Here is a 16,101-nt window from a genome sequence, read left to right on the forward strand (position 1 = left end):
GCATAGAGGTCCCTCCCTTATGGGTTTCGCATTTGAGTATAGTTACGAGACTAACGCCTAGGGGGAGGCGACTTATTTAAATATAGTATAACCAGTCCTGATTCGTGTATGCTGCCATGCTTTGTGCAGGTAAGTATACAATTTTCCATTTTCTATGTTGACAATTCTCCTATTTCAGGGTGAAAATGGCTGCTTTTATAAAGGAACAAATTACTAGCAGAGAGCAGGGAAAATTAAAAAAGAATAGAAAACCTTAGACCAGAGATTTAAACGGAATATTTTAGCCCCTTAAACCTTTGAATGTAAAGCATTGCCTGTGAGTGGTATTCTATCACCATTATTAACATAAAAGCCATTCAATGTGCACTTCTCTAAATAAGTGACATTTTGTTACTAGGAATTTTGATTCCCTGACTTTCAGATTAACCACTTTAAGAACAGCCGCCGCAGTTATACTGTGGCAGTTTGGCTCTATTGCATGAATCATCTAAGCTGTACGTCAATTTGTGCAATAGATACAGTGGGCACGTGCACATGCCCACGGCACGGAGCCGATGCTCGTGGCCGGCGGCTGTGATGTCCACCGGCCACCCGCGAACGCTCCACAGAGAGCCAGAACGGGGATCTGTCAAGGTAAAAAAAAGATCCCCCGTTCCTAGTGATCAGGAACAGGGATCTTTCTCCTCCTCCAGTCAGTAACCCCCCCCACAGTTAGAAACACCTCCCAGGGAACACATTTAACCCTTTGAGCAACACTAATGTTAACTTCTTCTGCCAGTGTCATTTATACAGTAATCAGTGCATTTCTATAGCACTGATTGCTGTATAAATGTCACTGGTCCCAAAAAAGTGTCAAAGGTGTCCAATCTGTCTGCTGCAATGTCACAGTCCTGCTAAAAATCGCTGATTACCGCCATTACTAGTAAAGAAAAATTAAAAAAAAATAAAAATGCCATAATCTGTTCGTCATTTTGTAGTACTTTTGCACAAACCAATCAATGTACACTTATTGCAATTTTTTTAACCAAATATATGTAGAAGCATACATATTGGCCTAAACTGATGAAGAAATTCTTTTTTTTATTCTTTTTTTGGATATTTATTATAGCAAAAAGTAAAAAAATATTGTTTTTTTTCCAAAATTGTCGCTCTTTTTTTGTTTATAGCGCAAGTGATCACATACCACCAAAAGAAAGCTCTATTTGTGGGGAAAAAAAGTACATAAATTTTGCTTGGGTACAATGTCGCACGATCGCACAATTGTCAGTTAAAGCGACGCAGTGCAGTATCGCAAAAAATGGCTTGGTCATTAAGGGGGTAAATCCTTCCGGTCCTTAAGTGGTTAAAGGTGGCCATAGATAAATCTTTTTTTTTTTTTGATCAGCCAAGCGGCTGATCGAAAAAAAAATAAAAATGATTTCCCAATTCACACATTTGAGATGGATGGGGGAATTCCCCTGTTGCACTATTGTATTCTGGCAGCAGAGCTCCTCCATTGCCAAAGTACACCAACCAGCACTGCAACCGATAGGCTGCAAGCACTGATCAAGCGAAAATATATTGACAATCCCATTCAGGAGGAGATGATCACTAGATCAACTTCTTTCAAATGGGAGCAGCTATACATAGATTAGTCCATGTATGATCAGCTTAAGTCCCACCAAACTCAGATGATGGCAGTTGGCATAGACTTAGCCCAGAACTCAGTAATGTCAAGTCTTAAATAACAAATCAAATCTTAATCAGAAACTCTTCAAGCACACCGCTCTGCAGACAGCCAGAGTTAGTTGTTGGCCCTGTTAAGGAGATTCACACCCCCTCACACCCTAAGGCTAGCTATACATGTAAAGGAGAGCTAAAATCACAACATACACTTTTCTTTTATAATATCACCATTGTTATTTTTGACAACCCAATCTAAGCTCCGAATTGGTTGTAAGCTCTGCCTATCTGCCAGCCATATTTTTTAACAACTTCTTGGATTGCTTGCATGTTTTGTGGGGTGCCTTCTTCGTGTGGTTTACTTTCAAATTCCAAAGGACCACATAATCTCATGGTATTTTGCTGCCTGCAAACATTAATAAATGCCACATATGAGGCTTTTCTTGCAGTGACTTTGCTTGCTGAAACTTCTCCTCTTCTGCACCTCTGCAGTATAATTGTAGTTCAGAACGCAGGCACTGTGAAATGGGTGACACATCAGTACATACTGTATATACATGGCGTGGTGAATATGCTTAAAGGAAGTAAGTCCTGTGGGATTTTTTAAAAAAAGTATGTTTACAAACTTTTAGATCGTTCAAGATCTTATTAGATCTGCACACTAGGGAGGGCTGGGGAGAGAGAAAGGGCTAGAATGACTATGATGCAGCCACATGGAACCCTGGGAAATTTAGTTTGTAAGGGGAGCTGCACTGTAGGGGAAAATGCTGCTGAGAACTACAAGAGGCACAAAAACCCATGTGAGAGAAAGGGAGAACAGAGAGTTTTCTGGGCATTGAGCTAGAAGAAGCTGGGTCTTGTGTAAAGAGAACTGGAGTGGGACAAACCTGTTGCTGTTACCTGTCTCTGTCTACACCAGAGAGAACCAAGCCTGTGAGGACCACAGGGCTGAGAGCTGGGTCTTTGCGGATCAGATCATGAGGACTAATTAACTGGGGACTTGGTTTCTGAGGTTTGCAGACTGACAAATGTCCAGGACAAGGTTTTCTTTGTGTTAGGACTGGTGAGCAGATTCAGCTGTGCTTTCTTCATTACTGTAAGTATTCCAGTACAACACAATTTATGTCTAGCAGCCCCAAAGCACATGACTGCATGCAGTCTTAGAGTGCACCACCATATAGATTAACCCCACCGTTAGGCGGCTGAAGTGTCCAAGTCAGGTGCCAGGTACTGTATATCTGCCTCCCAGGGGTACCCCCTTTTCAGGAAAATATGCATATACTGTACCGATACTTGGAGGATATACACATTGTGCACTCTGGGACACTGTTTGATCATTTGTCGCAGGGAGATACTGTAAGACTGTTCATGCTGTTTATGCCATTTATTTGTTTATATGGTTTATTGTTTACGCTGTTCCTTACCAGTGCTGCTGAAATTAGTTAGACTTTGCTTAGTACCACTGTGCTCTGGATTAACTGCCATATTATAGCTTGATATTCATGTCAGATAGTTCATTGCATTCAAACTGATTATTTTACCTGTTTATCACTTTTATGCATTGCCATTTATTTTGGATTGCAATAATATATTTGCTCTATTTACAATCAAGTAGCATGGCGTCTATTTCTATATGCTAATACAGTGGTGATAGTATGCTAACAATTAAGCTCATACTGGCATCTGCAGCCTCTGACTATCTAACCAGGTGTTTAAGAACCCATTATACCAATCGGCTAATCCAGGGGTAAGGGCTACAGCACTCTCCAGGTGATCCAGCCAGTAACACACTTCCTGTCTTAGGGTGGCTGCTCTCTGGAAGAACTAGTAAAGCAGACACCTTTGTACAGCAGCATTGTTATTCTAGTGAGAGAAGTTTTAGACTAGCAGCTTTAGACTAAAAAATGAAAGCTGAACTCCAGCTAACACTTTATAAACAGTTATGGCAACATTTTTTCCACCTTTGGGGATAAGAGTTTTACATAAATGAAAAAATGCTGAATATTATACTGTAAGCATCTCTGTCAGTGTTAAATGGATTGTCTCAACCCTCTAACTGACACTTTTTTTGGACAGTTTAGTAACAGACTTACTGCCTGGATCACCACGTAAAAATAAGAAAAAAAAAGCCTAAAAAAGAAATTGAATGCATTCGCCACATCTAAGAATTAGTGAGATCCAGTTAAGGTAAATAGTGTGAATGGTGGACTCTCCCTTGACGGCCATTGTATTCTGGCAGCCACTGCTCCTGCAGCTTTCAGAACACCCAAACATGGACTGCATCTGACTGATTGCAGTCAAAGTTCAGGCAAGAATTTTTCACCCAGCTCCCTTGATTTTCAGATCCAAATCTGCCAAGCCAGTAGTGCCAATAAGGACAACCACAGCTCAAATTTTGGTTGATTCATCTGAAATTTAAGGTGTGTATAAAGAGCATTAGTGTGCTGGCAGATTTGACTTTAGGCTGAAATGGGAGAATGGTGTGAAACATGGGGGGGGGGGGGATTACAGGTTCTTTTATAAAAACACCACCACCCTCCCCAACCAACCACTACACTGCTCTGTTCATCCATCAGAGCTAAAAGTCCAAACCCCCGGGTAAGTTTCATGTCAGATGGTTTCTTTCTTGTCCTCAAATGAGAGGATTCAAGTTTAGCACACAAGCACTGCATTCTGGGGAGAGGTCACATACCTCTCCAAACTTGCAAAGCATTTACTGTAGGCTTCAATGGAGAAACATAGTGGTGGAGGAGTATGGCAAATGCAAAAGAACCTGTCACTTGGCCTTGAAATTATATGGAACATTATTTTTTTGTGGGTTCAGATAGAAAAATAAACAAAACTAATTAAATATTAACATGATTTACTTATTGTAGAAAGTGCTGACTCCATGCCTGACGAAGGGGTCCTGCGTGGCTCTGAAACGTGGCACTATGTCTTCTGTGATGTGATTATTCTTCAATACAAATTTGGATGTAATTGACGATCCGTGGTGTGCTGGCAAATATGTACATTGGATCTGACTCCTGGTAAGACGCAATTTATTAATTGCAGGTCAAATGCAAACCCAAAGATTAAAAAAAATCCATGCAAGTAAGAGTATTGTAATAGAAGGGAAGTATACCAGTATCAGGAGTAAAAAAAAAAAAAAAAAGAGATATAACCCCTACTGCAGTGGCGGCTGGTGGTATTTTTTTTGGGGGGGCGGCAAACAATGCACCCGCACCCCCTGGTCGGTTGGACACCAGCCCCCCACTTACCCCATCTATCGGGCAGCGCTTCCTCCGGGCGACGGGTGGCGGCTTCCCATGTGTCTCCTCCACCTCGGCAGCACGGCGCCATGCGTCTCCTCCATCCTCCTCCTAGGCAACCAATAGGATCACTTCTCCATTTGGCAAATTGGGTGAGAATCAGGAGGAGACTCAGGAAGACAATAGCGAATATTCGCTATTGTCACGCAACTGGGTGGGTTCACCTTTTTCTGAAGCCTATTAGAGCCACAGGCTCTAATCACGTGCTTGAAAAAAACATTGGAATCCATGCGTCCGGCGCCCTGCATGTAGATTAGGGGTCCGGACGCATGGATAGGGGGTCAGCGCCCCCTGCGCCCTGCATTACGGGCCGCCACTGACCTGCTGCATTATATCTCTGTGTTTTAATGTGGAACTAAACCCACCTATACTTTACAGCCAGCTGCCATCTTCACCTCTGTTTAATCTGTAATTGCCATGTTGTTGCACATGTAATCAGTTTTGATGCAAGTAATTTGATGGCTTGACAGTATAGTTGAGGGCACAAGCAACTGTGAGAGGTAATATTCATGGCATGCTTTGAATGTAACTGTTTTGGGAAAAGGGTTAAGTCGATGAGTTTCGTTGTGTAAGTCTACCCTTACCACAGCAGGGGTTACATTTTGATACTTGTTCTGCTCTGCCGGCAGACTGAGTGTCAATATCTTCAACCTTGCCTATTCACACAAATGGGAAGTTTTCAAAGTACAGCTTATACAGACTGAACAGTAGGGCAACCGAGAAGAGGTGTTAGAGAGGAAGTGGATAGACATTAAAAAGATGTGTCATTCATTCGCTAATAACTCAGATCAAGAAGCACTTACTTCATAATACAGCAACATGGTTCACAGTGATGAAAGAAAGTCTGATGGATATGTTTAGTAAAGTGTAGACATTTCATTTATTTCAGAAATATCACTTAGCCTGGTAACAAGTAGCCTTTGGTATATAATAATGTCACACGTTGGCTTTACTCCCTGTTTAAATTTACTTAAAATGCATGTATTTTTATATCTTGAGCCATAAAAATGACAGGAAAACATTTTTCAAGTCCATCTGCTTTGACCTTGCACATGGGATTTTATATCTTGCTATCGCAGTCACTTCATGCCAGGATCTTCCTTACTCAGATTAATTGTATCACTAAACAGCGCTTTGTATAGTGTTTAATGCACTGTCAGCTGTGCATAACATCTATTATTACAGGAGCCGTGGTTTTACAGCAGGCAATGACAGAAGAGAGAAAGAGAAACATCCTATTTTATATGAAAAAGAGTAGGTGCGCAAGATCTGAAAGGAAACTAGGCCAAAAAAATAGGTAGCAGTTTGTTTATGAAAGGGAGATACAAACATCTTTGATATGGATATGTATAGTGCTGTATAAAGACAAAGCCATGCTACAGCCCTTTATCAGTGTCAAATGATGAAAAATGACACGCGGAGAAGACCCGGTGCGGTGTAGCTCAGTCAGCACAGGAACACCTTGGTTAGAATGCGGATATTTTTAGTTTTCTGCCGCAGGGTTTCATTTCTATGGTAATTAATCAAGGGGATATGCTTATCCTTTCTTTTCACTTCCCCCCCATCCCCAAAACATTTGTACAAATAGCCATGTGTCCTCTAGCTACAGTCTGATAATACATTCGTATTGGGGTGATCGCAGGACATGCCCTATGTATAAAAAAGACTAACATTAAGGAATTAGTCTGCACATTATCACTTTGAATGGTGCCTGAACAGTTGTATTTAAACAAAGAAAATATGATTGCCCAAAACAGTATAAAAGTGAAAATGTGCTGTAATCAACAAATAATTGATTATTGAAAAACTAGACATAGAACGATTATTCTGCACTTTGAACTTACAACAGCTTTTGCTCCTTACTTGTGTTTTTGTCTTTTTTTCCAACACATACACAATAAGGCCTATTTACACAGATGGCTAGGGAATGTGGTAAACACAGGCCGCTAACCTGAGATTTAATGTCTCTGCTATCGCCCACCTGAAGTATAACACAGCCAGCTAGGGCTGCTCACATGCTGTAGCTGTGTCAAATTTAACATGCATGTACAGCTGACAGGTGGCACCGCCTGTCAGACTTGACCATTCAAGTCAATGGGGCAATGCCACAAATGCTTAGCTTGTGGTTGAGGTGCATTAGTCCTATTCACCCCTTACTGCCTACTGTACACATATATGCAGCCTCACAGAAGTGGGTCTTTTTCCATGGGGCTGCATGTATGTGTATCTTTCTTTGTGCTGGGACGGAGCGCTCCCAGCACAGAGACCAGGCTCTCACAGAGAGCCCCAGGTCTCGTGCGAATGATCGGGACCTGGGACTCCCTGTTCCGGGTCACCTGATTGCTGTGATAGCCTCTGATTGGCTATCACAGGGATCAGTCTCAATGAAGAGGAAGATACATTGTATCATTCTTTTCTTGCAGGAGAGGAAGATATACACAAATAAGTGTATGTAAAAATGTATAAATAAATAAAAATTAAGAATAAAAAATAAATAAAAAAATAAGGAGAAAAAAATAACAAGATCAATATTTGCCGTTAAAAATATTTTTGTCATCCCTCCCTAATTGCGTGATGCGTGAGGGGTAGGGGAGGGGCCTTGCTGTGGGGTGGCGGAGGTCAGAGGAGGAGGAGAATGGTAAGAGAGACAGCGTGAGGTGAGAGCCACGCCGAGCTCCGAGAGACAGCTGCATCAACAGTGCGGGAGCAGCCAGCATTTCGTCAGCCAGCAGGGGCGTTGAACCCGATCCGGAACCCGAATCTGGGGCAGAGACCGGCATTGGATGTAGTACGTGCAGTACGGCGAAGGAGCGTCTCGAGAACTCCCGGTCCGCCTGTAGGGGAAACCCGCCTGGTGCAGTTAGATCCCCTAGACGCTGGTTATCGCAGTGGCCCGCCGCCCCCCCTGACTGGCGTGGAGGAAGATCAGAGCCGCTTCTCCCCCCGCCTCTCCCCCCTTCCTTCATTCCCCTCTCCCGTTTGTAGTGGGAGAGGGAACCGGATACACTGTCCTGCTTCACAGGACACCAGCATCGATAGGTGCAATTACCATTTCGAGAAGTGAGTCACTTTGGTGTATGTGGAGTCTGTGGAGTCCCGGACGTTGTGGAGAGCGTCCCTGTTAGCCATGTAAGAGGAGGAACATCAGCTTTGTGACCCCTGCAACAAGACAACACCAGGTAGGAAAAGCGGATGCTGAATGTGTCCCTGTGTGTTAAATGTGTGCAGTAATCTGTTGCAAGAAGATCAGGAGGAACACACTTAGGGGATTGCAGAGTGAAGCAAGGAGACCCAGACGACCAACATAAGAGAGGTGCAGAGTGGGGGGAGAAGAATATGAAAGGGCGCACCAATAAGGCTGCAGAGGCTAAAAAACCAAGGGACAGTTTAAACGCAAGTACCATCCAAAAATACCTGACAGAAACACAAGCCAAAAGCCCTAGCATGGACAATAAACAACAAAGTGTAAAAGATAAAAAGAAAGATCCCTCTAAGAATAAGGGAGCGACAGGAAGTAACTCCAGAGTAGCAACCTCACCTGAGCCTGAATTAGACGCAAGCATAGAAGTAAATATGGAGGTTTTACCAACAAGAACAGAGATGCAGGATATGTTTACCAAACTAGAGAATGTGCTGAAGGCAGAGATTCTCAATATTAGGGAGGATCTGGGACATCTATTGAAACGGGTGGAAACAGTGGAGGAGGTAATAGAGCAGCACACATCAGCGATTGAAGATTTGAAATTTCAAGTTAAAAAACTGCAGTCAGATCAGAGGGAATTGCTCCTTAAACTCGAAGAGCAAGAGAATCAAAACAGAAGGCAAAACCTTAGAATCAGAGCTATTCCAGAGCAGAGAGGGGAAGATTTGTTCTCCATAAGGCTGCTTTCACACTGGGGCGGTAGGGGGGAGGGCCCCCGCAGATTTAGGGTACAGGTTATTTGTCCTTTTGTTCTTTCCTTTTTTTTTCTCTTCTTATTATCGTTCTTTCTCTTCCTTGGGTAATGACGACAGGCTAACTCTGGGAAAAGTAGAGGTGAATTTGTGGGATACGAGAGTACATATAAAGAGGGGCGGTAATGGAAATTAGATGCTTGTCATATAATGTGAAAGGACTTAACTCTCCAGGGAAAAGGCTCAAATTAGCTCAAGAATTACAGAGATTGGATACCGATATTGCTTTTTTGCAGGAAACACACTTAGTGCATGAGGAGGGTATTAAGCTGACCTCAAGAGGTCACCCGGTATGGATATATGGTGACTCCCCCTCTAAAAGGGCGAAGGGAGTGGCTATCGGATTCTCAAAGCGGATGAAATTTAATTTAGTGGATAAGAGGGTGGATTCAGAGGGACGATTTTTGTTTTTGAAAATAAAAATAAATGAAAAGATTTTTACATTGGCCAACATGTATTGTCCAAACAGAGATCCGATAAAATACCTCTCCTGGACCCTGATTAGTCTGGAGGAATTTAAAGAGGGGGAAGTGATCCTGGCGGGCGACTTCAACTTTGGTTTAGATCCAGCCTTGGATAGGTCAGTTGGTACCGAGAGGGCAGATAAAAAGGAGTGCTACAGAATTGGGAAGAGATTGCATGACCAGCAGTTGATCGATGTATGGAGGGTGCTGCACCCTAAGGAGAGGGATTACACCTTCTTCTCACCGGTCCATAGGACCTATTCAAGGCTGGACTACTTGTTAGTAAACCATAGCTTACTGGATTCAATAGTGAGTTCAAAGATAGAGATACAGACTTTGTCCGATCATGCCCCTGTGGTGATGACACTAGAGATTAAGGGTCTACAATGGATCCCATATACATGGCGGTTAAATTATTTTCTTTTAGAGAAAGAGCATATTGTGGAAAGGATTCAGAGGGAGATCGAAGGGTTTTTTCAAACCAATGAATCTGAAGAGGTCCCAGGGACAATCATTTGGGAGACCTTCAAGGCCTATATAAGGGGGGTGTTAATATCGATCGGCACGGGGGAGAAGAGAGAGAGCGAAAAAGCAAGAGAGTCTAATAGAAAAGATACACAAATTAGAACAACTACACAAAGCCAACGGGGAAGAGGAAAAAAAGGTATTTAGTGAACTGATAATAAAAAGGGAGGAGTTGAGAGAACTGTTAGAAGTAGAAGCCCACAAAAGAAGGTACAAATATTGTAAAGACCTCCATTTGAAGGGGAATAAAGTAGGGAAACACCTGGCCGCAACTATTAGGAAAAAGAAGGTGGAGAATTACATAGAGAAGGTTAAAAACAAAAAAGGAGAAATGAGACACTCAACAAGAGAAATAGCGGAGGAATTTAGACGGTATTTCACTTCTCTCTATTCAGTTGGGCAAAGAGAAAAACTGGTGGGGAAGAAAGAGCTGAAGGTAGGAGAATTTTTAAAGGAAGCAGCCCTCCCCACACTGTCACAAACAGATTCAATGGAACTGGAGAGACCAATTACGGAGGATGAGGTTTTGAGAGCTTTGAAGCAATCCCCCGGGGGCAAGAGTCCTGGGCCAGACGGTTTCACAGCAAGTTTTTATAAAAAATTTAAGGAATCCCTGGTTCCAAGGCTTTGCCAGATGTGGAACGGCCTGGGAAATCAGGGAATGTGTGGGGAAACCTTACTGGCAGCAGTGACGCTGATCCCCAAGGAAGGGAAAGACCACACCCTATGTTCGAGTTATCAGCCAATTGCGTTGTTAAACGCAGATACCAAACTTTATGCTAAAGTGTTGGCACTCCGGTTGAGGGAGAAAATGGCCTTCCTGGTTCATCCGGACCAGGTGGGGTTTGTCCCGGGAAGAGAAGGAAGAGACAATGGGGTGCGGTCTCTCCTTATAATGGAGGCATTTAAAGCAAGCAGATCCCCAGGGCTACTTCTGTCGATTGATGCCGAAAAGGCGTTTGACAGAGTAGACTGGGGATTTATGTTCAACACGTTGGAAGCAATGGGAGTGGGGCCAATAATGTTAAAACGGATAAAGACCCTATATAACCAACCAGCGGCCTTTGTGAGGGTGAATAATGTGCCTTCTGCATGGTTTGTCATGCAGAACGGTACTAGGCAGGGCTGTCCGCTGTCCCTGCTCCTATTTGTCTTGGCTTTGGAGCCCCTTCTTAATATGATCCGAAGACATCCGGACATCAGTGGATGTACGGTAGGCGAGGAGGATCACAAATTGGCGGCATTCGCTGATGATATACTCTTCTATATCTCAAATCCCAGAATTTCAATTCCCAATGTGTTGGCCATAATGAGGAAATATAGTGAACTCTCAAACTTTAAAATTAACATAGAAAAGTTCGAAGCATTAAAGATTAATAATAATAAATTAGAAGCTAATAGACTAGCCGAGGTGTTCCATTTTCCATGGAAAGATAATATTAAGTACCTAGGAGTGAAGCTGATGGGCTCTAGGGAGAACCTGTATAAGATAAATTACGTACCTCTTTTGAACGAAATAAGAGCTGAAATAAAGAGAATATCACATGGCCCTGTCTCTTGGACGGGGCGAATAAATATTGTAAAAATGGTGCTTGCACCTAAAGTGCTATATAAAATACAGATGCTGCCCATCCCGGTCCCCCGGGAGTTCTTCAGGGTCCTGTCGGAATTAATAAATAGATATGTTTGGAGTAATAAGAAACCGAGAATTGCGCACGGGATGTTGAGTAGAGAGGGAGTACGAGGGGGGTTAGCTCTCCCCGATTTTAGAAATTATTATAAAGCAATTGTAATAGCACGGGCACTTGAATGGGGTAAAAATAGTAATAACAAAAGGTGGGCGAATTTAGAAACAGGGTTGAGTAAGGTATGTTTGAGCCATATGATTTGGAATCCACCACACTACAGGAGTTTAGGTAAAGACACACATCATATAACGCACCATACACTTAAAATGTGGGACCAGATTCACTATCTAAATAAATGGGAGTTTAACTCACCTTTAATTTATATAAAAGATAACCCGTTTTTTCCCCCAGGGACGGGACTGATAGGAGGGAATTGGATTTTTGAGAAGGGAACACAGATAAGGGATATAATAAGTAGAGGTAAAATAAAAACATTTCAAGAATTAAAAGCACTAAAGGAGGTATTGTTATTGAATGGGTGGCGGTATAATCAATTAAAGCATTTTATTAGAAGTCTTCCAGGCCCCTTAAGGGAGGAAGCAGACTATAGAGGGTTTGAGAAATTAGCATGTAGGGAAGAATTCAAAAGCACTGTTTCCGAGGTTTATAAAATTCTGATGAGCAGGGGCGGACAGGATCCGCCCCCGTTCATTAGAAAATGGGAGGAGGATCTGGGGACTCATTGCGACAGGGAATTGGAGAAATGTATCCTGGGAGCAACGCACGGGACGGCAGTAGATACGAAAACAAGGGAGAGTAACTATAAGTGTCTAGCCAGGTGGTATATGACCCCGGCTAGAGTGAGTAAATTTTCATTAGATAAATCTCCCAACTGTTGGCGAGGGTGTGGAGTCCCAGGAACAATGGCGCACTTATGGTGGGAATGCCCTAAAATCAAAATTTACTGGCAGGAAGTGATAAGGTTAATAGAGGGAATAACGGGTAAGGGTATACGGTATGACCCTTGGAGCTGTCTGTTCCATGGCCTGGAGGGAGGGAAGAAAGGGTATAAGTCCTCATTAACCCCAGTATTACTTAATGCTGCAAAAAATGTAATACCAAAGAAATGGCAGGAAGAGGAGGCTCCAAAGATTAAGGACTGGATTGCTAAAGTGAATGAAATTTACAGATTAGAGAGAGCAGAGTGGAAAGAACATCCTGATAGGAACCAAGAGGAAGAGAAGGGAAAGTGGAGTCCTTGGGGGGCCTTTAAAAAAACAGATAGATTTGTGGAAGCAGTGTTAAGATAGCACATGGGGTTTAAATTATGGTTTATCTGACTAGAAGAGAAGGAAAGGGCCTGCGGGGGAGAGGGGGCGGGGGGTTTGGGAGTGAGGTAGGGGGGTGGGGGGTCCAGTGGGGGAGGTAGTCTTATTAAGCTGAACTGGGGAAATGGAAAGATTATGCCTGGAGATGTATAGAGACTTTCCCAGCTGGAGGGGTTTTATCTGTATGTAAACTTTTTTGAAAATTAAATAAAGATTAAAAAAAAAAAAAAGATCAATGTTTGCCAGGGTTAGTGTTAAGGTTAAAGGTCAGTATATCATGGGTAGCATATATTGTTTCTGCAATGGAAGAAAAAAATGAAAGAGTTTCCCCAAGGGTTTTTTTTTAGCAGCAAGATATTTCCAAAGAGATAATTGGTTAAAGATCTTTTATTATCTCAAAACATTGATTTAAATATACATTGATTTTAAAATATAAGCTCTGATTAGCGACACAAACAACAACATAAACCATCACTCATGGCACACAATACACAAAGGAGACCATGGTTTGCAAATTAGATTACAACACTGCTATCCACATGAATACCCCAATGCATTTCAATACTTTCATGCGTTGTCTTCTTCAAGGTAATTTATTATTCTAGGGAAATATATCAAGAAAAATTTCTAATTTAGACAACATTATTGACATTTTACAGTATACAAAGTATTATTGGACATTTCATATTGTGCAAAAATACATCTCCATATATGTGGTGATATATTTACTATTCAGAGGATGGAAGAGTGAGAATGTATCGCACAACCAGGATTGCTAAAAACGGTTGCATTCAGTGATCCTGGAATCTCCGCATATCCCCTCCGCACCCTCCAGGTGAGTCCACAGTTCACAGGGCTTGCAATGAGCCAGGCTCTTGGACCTTGAGAGGAAGAGGGGAGATGAGGCAACTGCAATTTGGTATTCAGAAATCTCAATAAGTAAACAGCAGATATTCTGTGAGTATTCAGTACTGCTTTGCGACACCAGACTAGTAGATACTCAATCGAGTTCTTGAATTATATCGATTGATATTACTAATTTGTTTTATTTTATAGTTCGTTCATTTAATTGGTTTATTTATGGATTAAATTATATTACCATTAGTGTGATGAGATGAAAAATGAGTGTGCTGTGTTATTACCTGATTAGTCAAATTAGAAAAGTGAATATTTTATGAAATGAAGTGTTGTATGAGGGGATGAAAAAGTAATGAAATTAGGAAAATATAAGAATGAAATCTGATGTGATAAGTGACACTGGGGAGCTAGTGTATAAAATTGGAAGATGGGAAAGCCAATAATGCTATAAGTGCAAAAACGTGTACAAGAACATATTAGTGAACACTTGATGAAAAGAACCCCATATTAGATGACCAAAGGTGAAATATGAGGTGCCAGACAAACAGGGATGTATGATACTAAAACAAATGTTCAAAGTGTTTTGGATGAAGCCATATCTATATTAATTTAAAAAATCAATATATTAGTTGATTTGTAAAGGGCCTAAATGAAGGAAAATGTAGGTGAATAAAATATGCAGTATAGTACACATATCAGCCAGTCTGGTATGTCCAACAGCAGCACTTACTTAGTACTCCAATCCTTCCTGTATGTGTTAGCAGCATTCCAGAGATCACCTCAAGATCCATTGGAAGCTGCAAGTTTAAATAGTATCCAAATTTTGTGCCAATTGATTGCAGGTGCTCACCTCACGTCATCACGTCACGCGAATGTACTGCCTTGCTGCGTCTGCACACAATGTCACTGACCATCCAGCGGTGATCAAGGGATGCTGCCAGCATGGAAATGCTCCCTGCAGTGGCCAAGGAGGAAAAGGCTCAACTATGGGAGCATAAACTGGGGAGAATCGTGAAATTGTTCACGTCTCCCCACCGTGCCGGGAAGCCGAATGGAAAGGAGGCACCCATCCAGTGCTGCAGGGAGAGACACAACGGTGCATACAGGATAATCACTAAAAAGCAAACATGTGTGTTACAGAGCATACCAAATAAATAAAAAATAATTTTTCCATAATTTGTCTTATATAATCATATATCATTATATTTACAGTTTTCTTTATTTAAAGAGCTGTAAGTATATTGTATTTGCCCAATTTAATGAAAAAAAAAATGAATGCACTTACAGCATTATTGGCTTTCATCTTTCAATTTTTATATACTAGCTCCCCAGTGTCACTTATCACATCAGATTTCATTCTTCTGTTTTCCTTACTTTCATTACTTTTTCATCCCCACATACACCACTTCATTTAATAGCATATTCACTTTTATAATTTGACTAATCAGGTAATAACACATAGATAAGATGAATATTCCCACGCTACCTTAATCAGAACACAGCAAAACACTAGTTGCAGCAAACACCAGATTGGTCATTCCGTACCAAAAATAAAGTGTATATTAAAAAATCAATAAATGGTGTTGCGCTCTAGTAAGTATCAAATCACTAAAAAATATGGTGGATGATCCTCATTTGTAGTGCTATATCGCCTGTGTTAATTAGTGATGATGGAAATCCTCCCAGATAGGTGCATTAATAACATGAAGAAAGAAAGCGGGGGGACCCAGATAGTGAAATATGTAAAAACTGGGTGTTTTATTAGGTTGCAGCCAATAATAATATTTACATGAAAAACACATCTACAAACGAAAAACAAAATGAGCAGCGAACTTGTGGCCTGACGTCACTTTTGGTGCCCATCTATTCCGACGCGTATCGTCACAATCACGTGACTTCTCTGCAACTTAATAAAACACCCAGTTTTTACATACGTCACTATCTGGGTCCCCCCTCTTTCTTTCTTCATGTTATTTATGCACCTATCTGGGATGATTTCCATCGTCACTAATTAACACAGAGGCTATATACCACTACAAATGAGGATCATCCACCAGGTTACCAAGCCTTACCATGATATCAAGCTCCATTGATGCCACCTTGAATATTATTATACATAAGGAACGCTAGGGGCGATCTACTGCAGAATCCCGGATATGTTCATTACCATTAATCATTATTATGCTGTTATCTTACAGCAGTAAGGTAAGGAGCCATTGCACACTGAGGTGTTTTTACACCGAAGAGGAGTATTATCACTTATTCACAAAAGATCATACTTGCACAGAGTGTCACTTGGAGCACAGCACTTTATTCATTGCACCTTACGTATCCGTTCAAAGATTCTTGTGCACTTTTGGACTTTATTCTT

The 16,101-nt window shown here is 41.6% G+C and overlaps 1 protein-coding gene across 11 annotated transcripts in view; it reads left to right on the forward strand.

Annotated features, from left to right (window-relative positions):
* The first annotated feature begins 6,808 nt into the window (after positions 1-6,808).
* LOC141127991 (uncharacterized) overlaps positions 6,809-16,101 on the forward strand; it is a 185,155-nt gene continuing 175,862 nt past the window's right edge. For 7 of the 11 annotated variants that reach the window (XR_012241627.1, XM_073614991.1, XM_073614992.1 and 4 more), the window contains exon 1: positions 6,809-8,152. The gene's annotated coding sequence lies outside the window, so the exon portion shown is untranslated. The remainder of the gene's footprint in view (positions 8,153-16,101) is intronic. The other 4 variants (XR_012241631.1, XR_012241630.1, XR_012241629.1 and 1 more) reach the window with 4 other exon arrangements.

This window comes from Aquarana catesbeiana, linkage group LG02 (assembly GCF_042186555.1).
Source record: "Aquarana catesbeiana isolate 2022-GZ linkage group LG02, ASM4218655v1, whole genome shotgun sequence".
Lineage (NCBI taxonomy): Eukaryota > Metazoa > Chordata > Amphibia > Anura > Ranidae > Aquarana > Aquarana catesbeiana.